The following is a 6,349-nucleotide window of genomic DNA, read 5'->3' as shown; positions in this document are numbered from 1 at the left end:
ATATGTAGTTTTTCTTAAACAGAACCACTCTGACAATAGCACAGATTCCACTTTCCGGTGTACGTATGAAACCTAACTTTCTGTAAAATTTCTCACTGGGCCTACCTATACTTTATCGAACAAACTTGAAATGGTGTGCCGTCATGGAACAGTCTTGGCATGAAATGACCCGAGATACCTATGAAATAAAATAGTCAAGAAACACTAGCTTTTGTAGAAATATATTAAAGATTTACGTAAAAATGTACTAAAATACAAAGCGCAACACTTGTGCAATTAATTATTAAACACAACACAGTACTTGTGTCTGAACAATCCAACCTGTGCTTTTCAGGTGACCAGAAACATCATAATAATAAAAAAAATGTTCAGGGCTGCAAGTGCACAACACTTGAACTGTCCACAGACTTGAGCTCTTCTGGACACTTCAGGTCCCTTGCGAGAAGTGAGGCCAGAGTGTTCTTAATGTAGGTCATGTTTGTCCCAGGAAACTTGTGACAGGTAAAGCCTGTAAAAATAGGAAAAACAGCATGACGTTAAAGATCAATGTTCCACATGCAAAAGTGCGATATACAGTACGCCCTGTTATAATGAAACTGTTTCATTTGTTTTGTTTATTCCAAGTTTTCACGAGTTCAATTCTAGAGAATGACCAGCTTTCAAAGTGGAGTGGCACCGGAGGACTCCACTTAGTACAATATGCAGAAGGCAAACAGGAAAAGCCCACTGTGGCAGAATAACTTCATGAATATCCTTGGTGTGAAAATGTGAACGTTGCTTGCTTAGGAACAAAATGGTGGAAAAAAGACTTCATACAGTTAGTGAAAAAACTTAAAGGTAGACTACTGGCAACTAAAATTAATTCTCTCAACAATCATAATCAAAATGTGCAGCACTTTATTGCACTTTTCCTCGCAGGAGTTGCTTCAAATACGGTTATGCGGCCAGAAATGAATGTGGTATATCTGAATTTGTTTTACAAGCTCATATGCTACTGGAGTGCACTTCTCGCATCGTGATGACCATTCTTATGCCTCTCTACTGAAAACAAAATACTGCTTATAACGAGGATTTACTGCAGTTGCACGCCGACCTGGTTACACTAACACAAATAAATGCGAAGAAGAAATACGAAGAAATGCTCAGTCTTACAAGAGAAATATGCAAGTGGACTGGCTCTGCTAATCCTTTGAGGGTCACTGCCATGCATGTAGAGTGGTGGAAACAAATCGTGTGGTCACGACCTTAAATATCAGGCGGCAAAAGAACATATAAATAAGCATACCTTTTAAGAATGAAGTGTCCCCAAGCATCACATTACAGATTCTGTAACCTTCTGCGACTTCTACAAAAATCCTGATTGTGCTGTTGCCCCTTGGCTTCTTCCAAAACTGATCTTTCTCTTTATTCTATGGTGCCCATCACTGCAGTAGTTTGGGAGTATTCAACTAGTTTAATGTTTTGTGAGTGTCATTACATTTAAAAAATGTGATTATGCTAGTTTGCCCTGCATGCTACAATAAACATGGTGTAAAACAGCGGACACTAAGAAATCTTTGTCACTTTGTGACCTAAAAAATTATTTACCCATTTTTTTTCTCGAAAGGTCACTCTGAAGAACGATACAGAATAAAAATATAACACTTAAATTGGGGGACGTTTGCCAGAAAATATGTGATCCTCAAAGGGTTAAACATGAACACCTACAAAGCTCATTCAATCTTTGATAAATCTAAACCCATAGTACTTGAGCACTGGTTTATAATAACGCTGAAAACAGGCAAGTGCGTCCTTGAATTAAGAAAGCAAGACATTTCCAACAATTTCAGAGTGGGAGCTGTGGACATGCCTCATGTTCTGTAATAAGCTTTATATAGTAGCTGCCAAGGGCCTATTGAGTACTGATCATTTTATGGGAACTTGAGGAAAAGTCAAATAAATACATTTGTTTTTTCCACATCCTACAATACAATGTGATAAATTGGATCTTAATTGGTTGAGTGCCTAGAATGAATGGACATTGCTAAACATAGCAATGTTGACAACGAATTTGGCAACTGTTCCTATTGTTGCTTTCATCGAAACAACCAAACAATTATGCCCCGTAACTTAAGCTCATTCTGCTTAAAGGCTACTGTCTGCCACCACATGGACCTCCTTCAAGACAGGAGCAACTTTAATTCAATGTGGTCTGTTGAAATAGGTGAAACCACTATGTTTTGCGTTACAGAATCTGGAGGGCCATTTTGATTGCTGAAATTTAGTGGAAGTGCTGTCCCTCGAGTTGAGCAGTAACTGCACTTGACATAGCTTCTCCACAATTCCTATAACAACACTTTCAGGCTACTTAAGCACACCCGCTTAGCAACAGATTGGTAGCAAGCTTCACAGATTGGTACTACAGATTGGTAGTTGCTTCATTGCAACTGTTCATTGCAATGACAGTCAAGTAGTGCAACTAATGCACAAATACACCTAACTTTGTCAGTTGGAGCCACCAATCACTTCTGGCAGTTAAGGCTGCTTTTAAAATTTAGCACTTTAGTATGGAGGCGTTAGAGACTTGAGATCAAATGAACATTCATTCCAAATAGTAGGCTATTGTAGCACGTAGTTGCAGACACAGGCTACTTGAAAGTCATTTGTTGTGCTAATAGCAAGCTGGTAATTCCAAGTACAAAATGTGAAGGCAAAAATGCAATGGGTAAAAGGATGTACGGTACTTGCCTATAACAGCGTTGACCCTGATAAGGCCAAGAGCCTCTTTTTGCCTATTGGTGGTGGTGTTTCCGAGAAGTAAGTGGCCCATGAGGTTCTCCTCAGTGAACACATGGTGAATCAAGGCCCTTGCAAACTTGCCTGGTCCACCATGGCAAGCTGTGCCAGGATCATCTGAATGAGCACCTCTCCAACCTATGTGAAATGGCACGTTTAGGTAAATAATATTAGTGAGGTAGTTTAAGGATTTTAAGCACATTTACACAACAGCCACACTCCGAATAAATCACAGAAATACTGCCTGCTCCAGACCTAAAATGTCAACTAATGTCACTCATAAAAACAACTAAAACTAATGTCATAGCTTGTTATGCTGTTGGGATGCCATGTGCTTCAGAAAAACAAGGATTCACCCAGTACAAAATAGTAAGTAAACCAAAGCATTGAAAACTTTAATGCAAGTAGCATTTTTAGGATACTTCACATACTTTCGGGTGTCTGTCCAACTATTTTCCAGCCAATTTGTGTCACTTAGTGGCCAATGGCCTAATGGGTAGGGCTGCTATGTAGACGGGAAGTGGGTTAATAACCATCTGATGGACCTGCTTGGATCTCTGGGTATGTTACTCAGAGTATGTGCCATTCTTCAATGAACCTCTTTCACGCCATCGTGGGCAACTGCTGCTTGTGTTGGCAAGCAGCAGTAGCAAGCAGCTCAAACAGGAAGATAACTGCCGACGTTAATGCGATATTACCACTACACATCACATTCGCTTGCTGTGTCCCAGACCAACTCAGCTGAATGTGTACATAAGACACAAAGACAGGGTGTGCCTCATCCACCTCATCAAATAAATGAATCGACTCGCAAATCAAAGGCTATGCAAAATCGCAAAGGAGACACTTAATGCTACCATTTTTACTAAATCTTAAGGAGAATACCTCCCAGCAATACATTCTCCTGGCAACAGTGCATTTGATCATGGTGACGCTAGATAATGAATGGCCAAAGAATTCACCTTTTGCATTCCGGCTGTGGCGTCTCCAGGCTCATTTTGATTCTGAAAACAGATGTCAGTATTAAAATGTGACGCCACGATAACTCAAAAGCAACAATCAAAACATCTACATGGACGATTAGGCCGACATAAATGGATGGATATAAATGACTGATTGAAAACATTAAAGCATGGCTGCTCTTGCCACTGGAAGTGTGAGGTGGGCAAATAATTTATTGTTAATTTCTCTCCTATATTTTAAAATTATTTTTGCTCATCTACTGCATGAACTGTTGCGGCCACATCTTAAAGGTAACTCGTTCATATAAAACCAGTGTTGCATTTTTTACTCCCCGTCTAACTGCTGCTACTGCAGTTTGCTTACTCTCTAAGTATTCCACAGAACTGCTCCACCAACAAACCATTGTTCCAAGCTTATGGCAAAGCGTCATTTAGATCACAAGGATACGCTCCCCTTTAACTCTCTCTCCTCTTTAGTGTGTGAATTCAAAGCAAAAATAACTTATTGACATAGCTGTCTGCTTCTATCTCGTAAAAAGCCTTGCTAATTTTTGACATTTGTCGATAACGCTTACATGCCACTGGGAGCACAGTGGGACGACACGGCAAATATGCCCAAGCATCTCGTTCCTTTACTGATTTTCGAACTTAGTTATATCAATCAGTTACTGAAGGGCCAAAGGCTGAAACTTCACACCATGACATTATTTTGAATGTTTCATCCCACTAAAGCAGAACATAGCATCCCACAGAATGTGCCTTTTCCGTGAATATAGAGCGCCTACGCGAAGGCCTTAGCGCGAAGTACTCGATGGCGTCGAAGGGAGATAATGGTTTAAAAAAAAAAAAGTTCACCGCGCGCGTACCGGTAGAAAACAAACCACACATAACCTGATGATTTCACAGCATTCACTGGCATCAGCCCTTCTTTATCTCACCTATCACAAAGAATCGCATATACGCCATTGCAATTCCTTATTATTATCGCACCACAGCGCGTGTCTACCGCACGGCGTGCAGCGGACTCTGGGCACTCGATCCTCAAGCGAACAGCGCAGCAGAATACATCAGAACGGCAAAACGCCCCGCGCATATTTTCGCCGATCCCGACACGCCATGTAGTAGATGCACGTCAATGGACGGCGTTGCGCGAACGAAATATATTGATTACAGTACAGTTCGGATTATTTCACGTCGCATTGTTTCCACGAAAACGGCAAAGCACGAGCGCTCATTAATAAGGCTAATTTCAATCGGTGCTGGAACACCGTACCAAACATCGTGGCGCGCACAACATGCCCTGTTTTAGCTGGCTCCACATAGCTGCCCACCAAAACGGCAGAGCACGAGCGCTCATTAATAAGGCTAATTTCAATCGGTGCTGGAACACCGCACCAAAAATCGTGGCGCGCACAACCACGGCCGGGCTCGACTGGCGCGCGCGTTCGCAAGAAGCGAGCGCGCGCGCCAGTCGAGCCCGGCCGTGACACAACATGCCCTGTTTTAGCTGGCTCCACATAGCTGCTTTACGTCGCCGCAAGCGCGCTGTGAAGTTAAATCAGGACAATACTTCATGCTCAATATCACAAATCTAGTGCTGCACAACCAATTCTCGCAACGGAAGGATAGTACTAGTAATGAAAACGAGCACAGAGGCGCGTTGAAGACACGCACGGGCTCTGTACGCACTTTTTCTGATAGCGTCGCAATGAACGAGCAAGTGGAATTCGAAACACTCACTCACCTGCGATGTGGCTGAGTCGGAGGCGATCATGGTGATTTTCGAGGCACCGTGTAGCCCATAAAGACCAAGCAATAAGTTGTAATATACCAAAGATGTCACAGCGAGGCAAAGGGCACAGAAAACACAGAAAACTCATCCCGCAACCCGCACACATACGCCGCACGCACAAAGTTCCGGAATCCGCCAAAGAGTCAACAGCGCAAGCGCGCATTCACACAAAAACGCGCATACAAATCCACGCTTTCATAGATGTGAATTGCCATATTTATTAACAAATCTTGTAATATAATGGTATTTCTTAACAATTTCTGTGGTTTGCAAGAGTGAAAATTTTCTGCTTAGCTTCCTTGAGGAACTATTTTCTTTATCGCGGTAACGCAGTGCGCCGGCCGGTCACGTACGGAGCGCGCGGGAAATAGTGCAAAATTCAAACGTCGCAAATGTCGCGCCCTGTGTGCGCGCACAGTTTTAATCGTTTGTATTAAAATGAAATATTTATTTTAATACGTGAAGCAACCGGCGCGAAATGAACTACGGACCAGCAACGTACACAATTGTCGCTGTTCGTGCTTGTTAGTTTGACATCATGAGGAACGGTAGACAGCATGCCGTCCCGTTGGTTAAACATTTGTACCTGTGCTTCTGCGCTATGATTTGCTACCGGCAAAGTATAACAGCGTAGATTGTGCGTGGTGGCCAAGCAGTTTCCCAGCACACTGGCCAGCACCCCGTCTCTACGTGTTACAGAATAGACCTAGGCTTTCATGTAAAATATGGACACCACGTCGCAGAGGTCACCCAAACTTGTTTCATTTTATTGTGCGCTAAGGGCTAACAACTAAACAAAACGCACTCTTTAAAAAACATA

At 42.4% G+C, this 6,349-nt stretch overlaps 1 long non-coding RNA gene across 1 annotated transcript; it reads right to left on the bottom strand.

Annotated features, from left to right (window-relative positions):
* Nucleotides 1-2,429: 2,429 nt before the first annotated feature.
* LOC125941967 (uncharacterized) lies at nt 2,430-5,560 on the bottom strand. The gene is made up of 3 exons (XR_007464705.1): nt 5,482-5,560; nt 3,738-3,779; nt 2,430-2,913 (listed from the first exon to the last, which is right to left on the bottom strand). It is a non-coding gene; the product is annotated as an uncharacterized LOC125941967 (long non-coding RNA).
* Between the last annotated feature and the right edge of the window lie 789 nt (nt 5,561-6,349).

Source organism: Dermacentor silvarum, unplaced genomic scaffold (genome assembly GCF_013339745.2).
Source record: "Dermacentor silvarum isolate Dsil-2018 unplaced genomic scaffold, BIME_Dsil_1.4 Seq737, whole genome shotgun sequence".
NCBI classification, from domain to species: domain Eukaryota; kingdom Metazoa; phylum Arthropoda; class Arachnida; order Ixodida; family Ixodidae; genus Dermacentor; species Dermacentor silvarum.
The sequence above is the reverse complement of the archived record's forward strand: the minus strand, read 5'-3'. Positions and strand labels throughout refer to the sequence as shown.